Source organism: Glycine max, chromosome 19, assembly GCF_000004515.6.
Source record: "Glycine max cultivar Williams 82 chromosome 19, Glycine_max_v4.0, whole genome shotgun sequence".
In the NCBI taxonomy this organism is placed as follows: Eukaryota; Viridiplantae; Streptophyta; class Magnoliopsida; order Fabales; family Fabaceae; genus Glycine; species Glycine max.
In genome coordinates this window covers 19,764,046-19,779,981 of record NC_038255.2, presented here as the reverse complement: position 1 = coordinate 19,779,981, position 15,936 = coordinate 19,764,046, and the positions used below count along the sequence as shown (strand labels likewise).

Below are 15,936 nucleotides of genomic sequence, written 5' to 3'. Positions count from 1 at the left end.
AATACCACTTTTTTAATCAGCAAAAAAGAGAATATGATTGACTCTAGATGGACGAGATGATTGGTTGTGTTTCAAGTTTAGTTTTTCGAAACTATTTTATAAAATAATTTCAACGTGATTTAGAAAATAGTATTAAAGGGAAGAGACATTTGAAAGTAGGAAATGATTTATGCGGTAGTCAATGGATTGTTACCTTCTTTTAAAGGTCTGTTCCCATTATTGCCAACATTTTCCAACAACAATCTATCATGAAAAGCTACTAGCATGTTTGGAACGACCCTCATTTGACGTAAAATATCACGTATTCACACAAGTATCTAGTTGTTGCTTCCATATTTTTTATCCTTTGCGTGTGGAAAATTGTCTTCATGGGAGAAACATAAATGCCACCAGTTAGTTTGACAATACATATTTTATGTCGAAATATTGTTTTTTTGCAATCACTGTAATTAGAGCCTTTGGCTCTCTCGTGGAATCTCGAAGTATTTTCAAAAGCTTTGATCTTTTGGGTTAGCTATCAGACTCATCCTTGGTTTGAGACTCTGGCTTATTTTTATCTTATAAGTAACTTTTAAGTTAAATATTTGCATTAGTTGAAAGCATACTAAGAGGGAAATATAGACCTAGCTAGCTAGTCATGTAATAATGATGAACATTTGATGAAGATGGAGGATGCTAAAGCTAGACAAACAGGGATGGGAGGAGAATGCTCTCGGGCGGAAAAAACAAGTGAAAGTGAGGGGAGAGATGGTAAGAGTAAGTTTGATCACTAGGATAATGGAGGGCAGGCAAAGTTAACAAACTTCTATTTTACTTCCTCTAAAATCAACAATGGTATGATCTTTAGAAGGTCTTTTCTAGGTGTGGGAGAGTGAAGCATGTGTTTGTGCACCCAAGAAGGAACAAAGCAGGTAAAAGATTTGGCTTTGTTAGATATAGGGAGGTGAAGGAACCCCAATGACTAGAGAGGCAGTTGGATAATATAATGATTGGGAAAATGAAACTGAATGTAAACTTGCCTAGATTTAATAGGGGGAGTGAGGGAGCAAAGGAAAAGGGGTTAGTTGAGGAGGGCCCTAAACTGAAATGTTACCCATATAGGGGAAGGCCAATAATTGTTGGAGGAGGGTTTGTGAAAGGGAGATTGTATGCTCAAATGGTGATAAAGAGAATAAGGGAAGGACAAGGTAGATGACAGATAAAGAGCCTTGATGGAGGCCAAGATTGGAATGGAGATCATATGCTTAATTGGTGAATGTTTTCAATAGTTGTTTACTGTTTCTGTCTATTTTCAATGTTTGTTTTCTTTTTTTGTTTTTGTTGCTATTTTTGTTTTCTGTTTTGCTGTATTTGTTCTGTTTTGTTGTTTTACTATTTCTATTGTTTTTACATAAATAAAACAAATGAAGATTTAGCAATTTTTGTTATTTTGATGTTTTTGTTGAATTTAGGCACTTTTTCATGTTTTTCATAAGATTTCTAACTTGTATAAATTGTGAGAAATGTACACCATTTTTAGTTGAAAGATTTCATGACTTGATGTGAACCATTGTTGCAATTGTTGGAGTGATAAGTAAGCTTGAAAATTAAAATTTAAGGTAGACCATGTGTGATAGAATTATGCCTTGTGAGTTTTTGGGCCTTTGCATATGGATTGCATTATTCCATTCATGTTATATCATGTGCGATTTCACCCTTGTGCTAGATTACTCTAGGTTTTGCCTTGCCTCTCTTGTTATTCCTTGTTGGACATGCATTGATTGAGATAATTTAGGCCTTCTTTCTTTTAGCTACTAGCCAAATAAATCTACCTTGCATTGATATCCATTGTCACCCTCTTTGAGCCTTTAACCCCTTCTTTCATTTTGTAGCTCATTACAAGCCAACAAGTGGAAAATCATGTTAGTCTTAAACTTTAGGGAGAAAAGGGGCCTTGGAATTGTTTTGGGAGTGAGTTTTAAACAAGTGTGGGGGATTTTTAGTTTATTTTTCATGTATGTTCTTCTGCTTTTGTCATTTCATTTTATTTTGATTTGTTGGAAAAAAAAGCAAAGCAAAGAGAAAAAGAAAAATAAAAAAACAGAGGAAAACAAGAAAAAAGAAAGTGTACAAAACAAAGAAGAAGAAAGAAAAAAAATGCAATAAATTTAGTTGTGATTCATTTTCATTCTTGTAAGTTCTTTTTATTTTCATTTTTTTTTGTTCTCCACTTTGTTTTTTATTTTATTTTATTTCTACCCTTCTTTTTGCTTGTTTGCTTACCCCCCATTACCCCTCTTTTCTCTTAGTTTCAGCCTAAATATCCTTCTCATATCCACCCTGGTGCAAGAGAAGGCCCTAGGATTCTCATGCGCCTTAGGGTAAATTTCGGGCCCATGAGGTAAGTATGAGCCCACTTATCTTTGTACATATTAGATTAAGGTTTCATTATTTTTGGGCCTTGTATTTAGGGTTCCATAATGTAGGTAGGGTACCCTAGAAATGTATGATTTTTCAGCCCTTGTATTTTAGGTCACCTAGACTAGTTTTTGTATTAGGGGTAGTTTTGTAATTTCACATGCATTAAGTGAATATTTGATGTGTGTGTTGGGAAATAAATTTAATTGAATTGAGAGAAGCCTAATCCAATTAAATTTTAGAGGGGGAGGTGAGCATTTGCTTGCTACACCCCATTGTCACATCATATAGTCATACTTTGTGCATGTCCTTCATGCTTTACATGCCTCATGACACCTAAGCACACTTAGTGGAGAATCTTGGACTTGATCTTGAATTAGTGGACTGAACCATAGCTAAAATTCACTAATCAAAATTTGTGAAATTTGGCTCCACAAATTCAATTTCAAATTCAAGTGAAATTTGAAAGAAATTTAAATTTCCCTCCAATTTTGTGTGACACTTAGTCTATAAATAGAGGCCATGTGTGTGCATTTTTCAACTTTGATCATTTGAGAATTACACTTCAAAGTTCAGACCTCATTTGAGGCATAAAATTTCGTGCTCCTTCTCCCTCCACTCATCTTCTCCTACCTTCAAGCTCTTATCCATGGCTTTCTATGGTGGTGAGCTTGTTCTTGACTCATATTCTCCTTGAAGTGGCGTCTCCAATCATCTTTCTTCCTTCTCCATTCCGCTGCCATTGATTTTCAAGAAGCAAATAACTCCATTGATGAAGAAGATCCAAGGCCTTCAAGCTCTACATGGAGCTACATCACACGCTTACCTAAGTCATACATTACAACCTAATAAAAGCCCTTTTGATCTTTTGATGCATGTATAGTTCAAGTTGAATGGATTAGAGTCTTGTCAAAATTTGGGTGTGCTAGTTACATGTGGTTCTTAAGTGTAAACACAAACCCATACACATTTGGTGAGGTTGAGTGTTGTTCCTTTTAGAGATTTCTATCACCTTGGTGCATTCTTAAATTTGACTCGACTACTTTTCCACTTTGCATTTTGTGATCATGTGTTCATGGATTGCTTGTTACATTGATACCGTTCCTCCATTTTCCGTCTTTCTCACTTTTGTGCATTATTAGGATCCATTGAAAAATATGTGTGCCTTGTTCATACCTTTCTTTTAGTTTGTGACTTTAGTTTGTTCTTTCTTGGTCTTTCTTTTAGTTTTGCTTCAAAGTGCAAAAGATAAGTGTGGGGGAATTTGATTGAGCATTTTTAGTTTAATATTTTCCTATTTTGATTAGCTTATTTGACCTTTCTTTGACTCTTATTTTCTTACCTTAATTAGTTTTAGTCTTAGACAAATAATTGGGCTTAATTGATAATTGTTACTTATTTTCGGATTTTGTGCTTACTTGACATATCAGCCATGTGAAGGACCTATAGGATGCTAAAGAACTCCAAATGGAGCATATGAGTAGTCTTTGGAAAGCTAAGGAAAAAAGCTACAATTTTGTCAGAGATGAGCTTGGGCCAAGTCTGTTGTTTTGAGGCTTATTTAAGGCTTGGATGTCAGAGCCTCTGCACTTGGATTTTGGGCTACGAATTTTGGGCCTTTGCATTCTGTAATTAGCTTAATTGGAGAGATTTAGTGGGCCTGATCAGGGCCCTCCCATTACTTCTGATTAGTTAGAGTATATATTAGTCTACTTAGTGTATTTTCAGAGTTAGTTAGAGTCATTTTGTACAAAACACATTTTTAGAAACTTCTAGTGCAAGATTTAGATCAAACTCTTTTCTCTCCTTTTCTCTCACGGGTTCTTCACGTTTCTTCATCTCTTCAACTCTGTTCTTTTCTTCTCTTGTTCAATTTTTTCTGTTCTTCCACTGGTGATGACTATGGAAGACTAAACAACTAATCAATCCAAGGATCCAATTCAAGTAATGACGAATTTGAGTTCTAGTTAAGTATTTCGAATTTTGTTGTGAATGTTCATCCTCTTCTCCAATTCTATTTTCGTATTCATGATTCTACATGTGTTTGGGATGAATTAGGTAATTGATTAATTTCATAATTTGAATCCTAATTACAGATTAATTGGATGATACTTCAATATGATTTGTGATCTCAATGTAATTGGGGATTAGTTCAATTGAATTACCTTTAATTAGATTGACTAAACCTTGAATCCTTCATAATAGAATGATCATCTTTAGGAAGCTGTGATAATTCGAATTGCTTGGATTCAGTGAATTTGATTGATGCTCCTTACATCTGTTTCATAATCCTGTTAATTTTGTGATTCTATTTCTGCATTTCAATTGTTTGCAAATTGCTCGATGAAATCCCTTACTCTAAATTATAAGTGGATTGAAGTTGGAACCTTATTGGATTGTGTCTCTGAGTCGACCTAGGTTATTCATATATTGCCGAATTGTTGGAATCCTAGTTTATTTTGGGACGATTCAGCATCGTTGTCAAGGTGTTGGCAAGACAAGATGGTCAAGGGTATCATGAATGTAGTTGCAGGGGTGGATGAACCTTGTAACATCCCAATTTTTAATATTGTGTGCAAATTATTGTGTGAACCTTTGTGTGACATTTTTTTTGTTTTGTATGTGGGAATATTTTAGTAAATAGAATAATTCTTTTTTTTAAAAAAAAGTAATGCAAATAAATTAGTAATAATAGTTTTTAATTTCTAAAATAGCTCTAATCAACTTAAGTAATTTTTTTATTAGATGAAAGAGTCTAAATTAATTAATTAGAAGGTTTAGTGAGTTAAAAACTTAATTAATTGGGCTTCTAACTTAGGGCACCCAAGCCCTAATTTATTAACACAAAACAAAAGCTTCCTCCCCCTACCTCTTTAGTGTGTCGACCCTAGCATTGTAAGGGAGGAAGGAGCTTTGTTCTTCCTCTACCATAGAAGGAGCTTGTGGAGACCTTTGTGAAGAGATTTTGTTGGTAAGAGCCATTCCTCCGTTCATGGAATCTTCCCATTTTCATTTTTTTCTTCCCTCTTGTTTAGTCCCCTCATTGTAGGTGTGTTCTCATTGTTTTCTTTGGCATTTCTAGAGCTCTCAAAAAGCCCTAGTGAGACCCATTGGTTTTGTTGACTCTAAGAGGCTTTCTCAAGGTATGGGGCATCTCTCTTGTTGCTTGATAGTCTTTATGTGTGATTGAACCATATTTATTTCTCTATGTATGTTGATAACTTGAATTTGCACTAGAAATTTTAATTTCTGTGTTTAGTGTCAGACCCTAATTTCGTCCAGGGACTATCATTCATTGATGTTTTGATTCTCACTAGCTGAACTACGTTGTTCGACACCATTTACCGCACGAGATGAAAGATCGTTCAATGTTTTGATCAAGAACGCGAAAGATACCAAAAGAATGGGCAAAATGGTCTTTTTGCTAAGCTTTTTGGACCCTGGCTCGCCCAGGTGAGCCTCGCCTGGGCCCTCAGAAGACTTCAGCCTGAAGGGACCAGCTCGCCTGGGCGAGCTGCAGTTCACCTGGGCGAGCTGCAGCTCACCTGGGCGTGCCAGTTACTTCAGGTGTAAGTCTTGGCTCGCCTGGGCGAGCTGCCATGGTCCTAAATGCCATTTTTTTTCTATAAATAGGCCTGCTAGGGAGGCTGAGGAGAGGTTCCAAGGTTCAGAAGGTGAGGAATTAAGAGAAGAAAGAAAGAAGAAGAAGAAAGAAGAGGAAACGAGGCCAAGGCGCTACCGAATCGCGACCGTGATCATTCCTTACTTCGTTTCTTGTTCGGTGTTCTTCATGCGACTGTCGATTAGTTTTGTTTTTAAGATTTGAATGTGATCTATGTACCCTTAGGGATCCCCCTTGTCATTATGTGCACATTCATCTTCTCTATCTATCATCGACGATCTCGTTTTTCTTTGTAAAGTTCAATCTTAACCGATCACTAGTGTTGTAAAGTTGTCTTAAAAGAGATTGAAAGTTAATAAACAAAACCAAGATAAAACCAACTCATAACCAACTTCTTAAGATCGTTTCAAGGTCCAACGCCTTAACGATTCTCTCCTCTTTTCAAAAATTAAAACATTATTTCAAGGTCCAACGCCTTAAACGACCTTTTGTTTGCAATTAAAGTGAATCTTTCAAAAACATAAAATCAATTTAGCACACAAACATTTAGACTTAAAGAAGTGTGTAGGTCTGAATTCCTCATCGCACCTGAGGATACGTAGGAGCAAGGGCAGTCCCCTTGTCGACCCCAAAAAATAAAAAAAAACATAAAAAGGGAAAAGTAAATAATATTGAAGTCACGTTATGCACACTCGATTAAAGGCTGCCGTCCCTTGTGACGGGCGCATGGGTTGCTAATACCTTCCCCGTACGTAAACAACTCCTGAACCCTTATTTTCAAAATCTGCAGACCTCTTTTTGGTTTTTCTAACGTTTTCCTTGAATAAACATTGGTGGCGACTCCTGCCCGTTTTCTTTTTTAGAAGATGCACCATTGGCTTTTTGCCTCGCCCTCCCGCCAAAGGTTGCGACAAATAGCGACTCCACTGGAGACTTGTTAGAGAGTTAGGCCATTCAATAGTGTGTAATTTTTTTATCGTGACTTCTTCTTTATTTATGTTCCCTTTTCCCTTTTATCTTTTGTTTTGTCCATATAACCTTTTCTATGTTGTTGTGTTTGGTGTGTGTCTATCTATCTATTACATTCATAGTGTCGCAACCTACCCTTCGGCGGGAGGGCGACGCGAGACTCGCGGGATGCGTGTTCCACGAAAGGAATACGCGCGGAGTCGCCACCAACGTTTATTTGAGGAAAACGTCGGAAAAACCGGAAAAGACGCGATCTACGAACTTTTAAGTGAAAAGGTTCGGGAGTTGTATTTACGCACGGGGAAGGTATTAGCACCCCACACGTCCGTCCCAAGGGACGGCAGCCTTTAATCGAATGTGCAAACATGACTTTGATTTTTATGTTCCCTTTTATGTCCTTATATCCTTTATATCATTTTTATATTTTTTTTCTTTTTGTGGTCGACAAGGGTGTTTCCCTTTGCTCCTACGTATTCCTCAATTTGCGATGAGGAAATCAGACCTACGTAGTTCTTTCTTATCAAGTGATTCTTTTTTACTTAAGTGGTGATCATTTTAAGGCGTTGGACCTTAAAAATGATCCATTTTACTTAGTGAGAAATTGAAATGACAAACTTCAAAAGCCTATTTTTGTGGACGAGCTTGACTAGGCGAGTTGATTTTAGCCTTAGTTTCACTTTAGTTATTAATCAATTCGATTAAGAATGAGAAATCCCAAAGAGAAAACATCCGATTGATTTTCCGCTTTATTTTACTAAAAGATGTCTTTTTGATTATTATTTTTTTACCTCTTTTTGATTTCCAACGTGGTTACGGCACGACCGAACGGTCGGAATTTATTTTAACCGAAGTTAATGGATAATACAATTCAAACGTTCGGTGGAAATTTATTTTATTTTTAAGTTAAGCGAGAAATTACTTAAGTAAAATGGCTTAAGCACGTCAACAGGGGGTATAAAAAGTAAACAAAACGAGAATAAAAATGCACGAAACACAACGTGGACCACTACGGGTACATAGAATGAATCGAAAAGCTTGGTTCGAGGTACTTACCCGTTGAAGATCGAAGAACGATGAAGAACGAATGAAGAACGTCGAAGAACGGTTGAAATCTTTGCGAAATTCCTCACGGAAAACGTTACGGAAACGTTTCGGAAGCGCCTCGGCTTAGATTTTCTTCACGGAAACAATTTTTCCAAGCAAATTCGAAAGAGAGAGAAGTGCCTAAGGGGCTGAACCCCTTCCTTCTTGCCTTCCTCCCCTATTTATAGCAAAATAGGGGAGGTGGTTGCCGCCCAGCTCGCCCAGGCGAGCTCAGCTCGCCCAGGCGAGCAGGGTTGCTTCCTCCAGAAGCAACCGCCTTCTGGAGGAATATTCCGGAGGGCCCAAGTGGGCCTGGGTGCTATTTGCACCCCCATTTTTACTAAGTACACCCCCTCTGCTGTTTTTTGGTGATTCTTTTTTCGTAAAGTTACGGAAACTTACGAATTTCGTAACGATACTTGTTTTCTTTCCGTAACGTTACGGAACCTTGCGGATTACATAATCATCCCCTTTTTGACTTACGGAATGTTACGGAACCTCACTTAATTATGCAACGATGCTTCCATTTGATTTCCGGTGTGTCACGGAAACTTACGGATTGTGCATCAATATTTTTTTGGTTTTTCGGCATGTCCTGGAATTTCACAAATTGCCTAATGATGGGTGCCAAGCACCTCACGAGGACCAAAGAATGGTCGCACGTCATCGAGCAAAGGTCCCCGGACGAAATTAGGGTATGACAAAATGCAAAACAAAGCCTTGCTTTTATAGACTCTTCATGTCTAGTCAAGACAACCATTAGAAGTGTTATGACTTTTAGAAAAACTTAAAAACCAATTTGAAAAAGTCAAAAACTATTTGAAGAGTTACATCTTTTGATTTTATGCAGAAATAATCACTGGTAATCGATTACCAAATCAGTGTAATCGATTACACAAAGCTTTTATGTGAAAGGATGTGACTCTTCACATTTGAATTTGAATTTCAACGTTCAAAGGCACTGGTAATCGATTACTAAAACATTGTAACTTGATTACAGTTTTTTGAAATTAATTGGAACATTGTAAATTCAATTTGAAAACTTTTTCAAAACAATTTTGCTACTGGTAATCGATTACCAGAGAGTAAAAACTCTTTGGTAAACATGTTTTGAGAAAAATCCTGTGCTACTCAATTTTTGAGAAAAACTTTTCATACTTATCTTGATTAATCCTTCTCTTGATTCTTGAATCTTGAGTCTTGAATCTTGATCTTGATTCTTGAGATCTTGAATCTTGATTCTTGACTCTAAACTTTCTTCTTGAGTCTTGAATTCTTCTTGATTCTTATCTTGAACTCTTGAATTGTTTTTGATTCACTTGAGTTGTTCTTTGATTGATCTTTGAGCTTTTTGTCATCACCTTTGTCATCATCTTTTGTTATCATCATTGTTATCATCAAAAAACCTTTGATTCACCATGAAGCTTTGCTTCTACAGAACGGTGAAGAACGATGAAGAATTTCCACATAATCACTTACGGAAGCATTACGGAAGCACTTCGAATCGATTTTTCTTCAGGAAAACGTGTTTTTTTGCCCAAAATAGTTTAAATTCATAGCTTACGGGTCATGAATATTTTTGAAACAGCCCCCACCCCTATTTATAGGGAAAAAGGGAGGTGCTTGCCGCCCAGAGGCTTCTTGAGGAAGCTTTCTAAGCGCACCGAATTACTAAGTTCACCCCGCTTTTCGTATTTTATGGAAAAGTTACGAAAGTGTTTTGGATTTGATTTTCATCTTTTTTTCTCTTCCCTTTCACCAATGTTAAGTGAAATATGTTTACCCAAGGTTTTCAGAAATTTTACGGAAGTATTACGGAAGCCCCGGAAACCATTTTTCAAAAACGTGGAGGAGCTTGCCGCCCAGTTGCTTCCTTCTTAAGCAACCCAACTTCCAAAATGTTGGCCTAGATTTTTAGAATTGCTATTTACACCCTTATCTTGATAAGCTCACCCCCCCATTTTGTGTTTTTGGCTGTTTTCTTTCTGAAATCTCACGAAACTTTATGGATTCCGTAACGACATCCATTTTCTTTCCAGAATATTGCGAAACTTTATGAATTACGCAACAATGCTCTTTTTGACTTCCAAAATGTTGCATAACTTTACGGATTACGCAACAATGCTTCTTTTTGACTTCCGAAATGTCGCGGAACTTTACGGATTACCTAACGATGGGTGTTAAGTACCTCGAGGCGGTCAAGCGAAGGTTGCATGCCACCAAACAATGGTCCCCGAACGAAATTAGGGTATGACACAAACAAATGGAAGTTTGGTAACCTATTGGCGGCTCCCAACACACTTCCAATGAAAGGCTTTTTTGTTACAAAATTTGAAAGCAATGAAGGTAAGTAAATTACCAATTACAAAATTAGAAAATAGCCCTCAATTTTGGTGGTTGTGCTCTCTTTGGTGATTCACTCAATTTGGAGTGCTTCTTAGTCATATAGCTCTTAAGGTGCTTGGCCCCTTGCTTCTTGACTCAAATTCTTCAAGGGATGGCACCAATCCTCCTTTCCAATTCCCTATATGGCAACTCACAAACAAGGAAACAAAGAGACAATCAATAACCAAAGACCAAAAAATGAAATGAAAGCTAAACTAATAGAGTTTTAACAAGACAAATTTTCAAGGATTATTCAACAATTAAAGCAATGAAAAGCACATAAAAGCAAGCTAGGACTCAAAGAGAAACGTAGAAGGGCTCTAGAGTAGAGTAAAAAAAACTAAAAAAAAGACTCAATAAACCTCTAGTTTTGGCACTTGTTTTCACAATAATTTTAAATTGAAATTTCAGAACTAATATTTGTATAAAATAGGTACCAATTATAGAACAAATTTGTAGCCAAACCAACAAGCACACTTCCCTTTCACTTTTTTTTCCTGGACACTAATTTTCTTGCCAACTTGTGTGATTTTTCTTATTTTTTCCTTTTATCCAAATCACTTGGTTCTTTTTTTCTAATTTTGGTTCAGATATCTTGAAAATTAATTAAGACTTTCAGCTCAACATTGACAGTACCAATTCTCAATAATTTTTACAATTTCGTATGTTCAAATTGCCAGCACCAGCAATTTCAACTTAGAAATCAAGAGTAGTGTTTATGTTGCTTAAGGCTTGGACAATTGCAATTTGTGTTTGCTTATGCTCAAATGTCTTGAATAACACAATTCAAGAGAGCTTAAGACTTATTTTGATTCACAAATCTAGCCACAACTCAGCACCACAACTCAATTTCTTCATAGGCATCATATAGGAAACTTAGAAAATAAAACAAAGTTCAACAACAAGACTACTTCAAGGAATTGATTTAGAACATGTTATGAACTAAATAACATGCATGAATTAGACTCAAAATTCAAAAGATAGGCTAAGAATGACAAGAATACATGAACAAATGTATCTAGAATCCAATCAACGAAATCAAAATTCAACACAAACTTAGAACATAATGTGACAATTATTATTACTAAACATGACTCTAAGAAAACATGGATTAAGTGATTTACACTTATATTTTTTTGTTTTTTTTTCAATCAATATTTTGGAAGAAAATTTAGATTCAAAGGTTCAGCACAAGAAGATTATGACTGAAAAATGATAGAACCTAAAATCAACACAAAAACATGATTCAAGAGTAGATCTATAAAATTTGAACCATAGAAATGCAAGAACAAGTGTAGATCTAAGATTTAATCGGTTTATTTTTTTTTTAATCTACTCTAAACAGAACCAAACCACAAAACAATGGAGGATATACATGGAGAATAAGATGAAGAACAAGGAATTAAAGTGAGTTGACCGAACCAAAAGATAGAGGAAGCAATTAAAGTGATCTAAATTTTGGAGCCAAAATTTTACCAATTATGATTAGTGAATTTTAGCTATGGTTCAACCCACTAATTCAAGATCAAGTCCAGGATTCTCCACTAAGTGTGCTTAGGTGTCATGAGGCATGTAATGCATGAAGGACATGCACAAAGTGTGACTATATGATGTGGGAATGAGGTGTAGCAAGCAAATGCTCACCTCCCCTTCTAAAATCTTAGCACCAGGTACTAGGTCTATGGAAAACTCTATCTCTCTCTCGGGTGGTACACCGGATATATCCTCAGGGAAGACTTCAGGGAACTCTCTGACAACAGGGAGGTCACACATGGAAACCTTTGTCTCTATTTCTAGGTTAGACAAGATCATGTACACTTGAGCATCTTCTTTTAAAGTTGTCACAACTTGGTTGGCAGAGATAAACATCATATCCTTACTGACTCCAGGACCATCAAACACCACAATTTTATCAAAATAGTTTAACAAGGCATGGTTTGAAGATAACCAGTCCATACCAAGAGTAACATCAATCTGGCTCAAAGGCAAACAAATCAGATCAATCAAGAAGGTTCTACCAGAAATTTCCACAGGACAATCCAAACACACCTTAGAAGTTAACACAGAACCACTAGTTGGAGTTTGATCGAGGCTGTACCTGAATCAAATAAACATTAAAATGCAGTAACAAGGAAGTGATCATAGGTCATTTCCCAATGAGCAATGATAAACCAAATGTTCATAACAGATAGTAGGAAAATAGTAACGAATTGGGGGGGGGGGGTTGTTTGCTTTTGTAAATTAAACAGCGAATAGATGCGAATTCAAAAATAGCAGAATTAAAACACGTTGCTTCCCCTTGATTCACAAGCAAGTCTCTTATCCTAGGTTACGAGAGTTTATCCTTTATCAATTCAACCACTTAATCCAACCCTAAATTAAATTACTAAGCGAAATTTAACATAAGGCATTCATTATGTGATTAAGCAACACATACACCAATTACTCATAAACAATCATTAAGCATGAACGTAAACTAAGCGCACAGACAATTAATCAAGCACTAAGCATGCATGAATTAATAGCAACAAATACAGAGTAATTGGTGAAGAGGAAAAACGGAGCAGAATTTAATAGTAATAATAGAACCTCAAAGAGAGTTGTGCTTGATCCTCAAGAGAAAACAACACTGGAGACTTAGCCTTCCATTAATCAATAGAGAACGAACTTTTATTGCTAAAATGAAAAGTAACAACTGGAATTGCAAAACAAAAAAGTGTCTAAAAGAAGAAGAAAAGCCTAAAACTAAAAACGAAAGAGGAGGGCTCAAACTAGAGCCTTGGTGCTATTATATATTTTCAGCCCCAAAGCTTACAAATCTGTTTTAAGTCCAAGCCCATAAATAAAATAAAATCTAGACAAGATAAGATAAGATTTGATAAAATAAAATCTAGATGAAATAAAATCTAAATAAGATAAGATAAGATAAGATCTAGATGAAATAATGTCTAGATTAGATAAAATCTAGATAAGATAAGATTTGATCTACATAAGATAAGATTTGATAAAATTGTCTGCTCTCTTCAAGTCCAAGCCCAATTCTGGATTCAAGCACAATTGCTTATAATTCTCCTAAAATTAAATTAAAAACACAAAATTAGTCCAATAGGCCCAAATGATAAAACTGCGTAATTAATTTGACAATTAAGACTAATCAGTAATTAAAATGGAGCAAAAAGGGTTAAGAAATAGGAGAAAATAATGGCACATCAAAACCCCCCATACTTAGCCTTTTGCACTCCTGGGCAAAATGAAACAATGAATAAAATCCAAGGGTATCAAAGAGAGACAAACAAAAAAATTTACATATTTCTCAATGAACATCAAGGAATGAAAGGAATGGGTAACATCTAACATGAAGAGATCCAAAGAGTCAAGACATTCGTGAAAATCATCCAAGTAACCCAATCATGGCAAAATAGTTAATCAGCTCAAGAATGAAAAGTGATAAAGCCTCACAAGATATACACTCTATCTCTCAAGTGTCTAGGCTACTATTTACCCTCAAAGCACCCATGAAAACCAACACCACATAAACTTGGCAAGATTCAAAAATTGACAATCAACCCATAAGCATAAGCACATGAGGATCAAAAGGTCTTTTAAGGTTGTAATGGGGCCAAGGACAAGGTAGGGAAAAATATGGAATAAGTAGCTAAATCCCAAAGGAATAGAGGAGCAATGGGAAATAAGTGGAAATTAAGCACAAGTAGTAAACCCAAACCCTCTAATATCAACAAAATCAACCAAGGCTCCCAAATCAAGTCCTCATAACAAGACCTCATTTATTCAACTTCACTTCTTTTCTTCTTTTTTTTTTTTGAACAGTACGAATTTGAAGATTAAAGCAAGAACTAGGCAATATACAGATACATCAAGCATGGCCAAAATAAAACATTAAGCATGGCCAAAAATTATATCTTTCAATGAAACATACCCCCCACACTTATTCCCAGCTTATTCCCAAAACAATTCCAAAGCTCCAAAATTCCTTAAGGGTAAGGTGATATCATGGTTTTTCCACTTAAGGCTTGTAATGAGCTTCAAAACAAAGAAAGGGGAACATAGGCTCAAAGGGGCTATCAAAGGAATTAATTCAAGATAAGTCCATTTGGCTAGAAGCTTATAAGAACAAAATTGCCTAAATCATTTCCAAATATGCATGTGAATTAGGAAGCATCAACAAGAATCAAGCCAAAACTATTGTGCAAGCAATCAATGGGGCCAAACACACCAAAAGATTATGATGATGGATGGCTCAAATTCTCACAAAGGTAAACTTATCACTTTCAAATTGATCTTTCAAAACTATCATGACATGTAGAGGAAAAACAAGGATTTCAAATCACAAAATGTCAAAAGACTTTTATTTTTAGAACAATTACCCATTTCTTGAGCATATCCTATAATTCAAAGAAAAATATGCAAAGTTATACATGCAAACAAAATTGACCTAAAATATTAAACTAGAAACCCAACAAAACTAACAAAATTAACAAAACTAGCAAAACCAAAACCAAAGAACACTCCCCCCCATACTTAAACAACACATTGTCCTCAATGTAGCACAAGTAAAAGATTAAAAGCAATTAAACCATCAAATAGAATCGGACAAATGTAGTAAAAGTAAAGGAGGAGATAGGAAAAGAAAAACTCCCTAAGTCATGGTGGAAAAGAAGTAAGCTGAAGTAAAGAGATCTTTTGAGCAAGGACAACCCCCAATGTGTAATTGGATGCATCGCACATTAGCTCAAATGGGGCTGTCCAATCAGGTGCCTCCTTTTGCAACAAGTTTGATAGTGGAAGGGCTACCTTGCTAAAATCTCTTATAAAGCGCCTATAGAATCCTGCATGACCAAGAAAAGATTGCACCTCTCGCACGCAAGAGGGGTAAGGCAATTGTGAAATAACAGAAATTTTTGCAGGATCTACTTCAATGCTCTTATTGAAAATAATGTGGCCTAAAACTATACCTTGTTCAACCATAAAATGACATTTTTCAAAATTTAGAACAAGGTTAGTTTCAGTACATCTATTCAAAACGTTTTCCTGACTATCCAAACAAACATCAAAAGAGGATCCATATACAGTGAAATCATCCATAAACACCTCTATGCAATTTTCTAAAAAATCACTAAAAATACTAATCATGCACCGCTGGAAGGTACCAGGGGGCATTGCATAGGCCGAAAGGCATCCTCCTATAGGCAAAAGTGCCGAAGGGGCAGGTGAATGTGGCTTTTTCCTGATCCTCAGGAGCAATAGTGATTTGCATATAAACAGAAAAACCATCAAGGAAACAATAGTGAGATTTACCTGCCAGGCGTTCAAGCATTTGGTTAATGAATGGCAGGGGAAACTTTTACTATCATCCAAGTAAGCATATTTTAAATTTGATGGCAGAGGCTTCAATTCTGGTGTGGGCAGCTGGATAGTGGTAGAAAGAGATGGTTTCTTAGCCTGTACCTCATAAAGAAAGT

At 36.1% G+C, this 15,936-nt stretch overlaps 1 pseudogene; it reads right to left on the bottom strand.

The window, feature by feature from the left end:
• Positions 1-15,936, bottom strand: part of LOC121174179 (uncharacterized) — an 84,502-nt pseudogene that overhangs the window by 31,147 nt on the left and 37,419 nt on the right.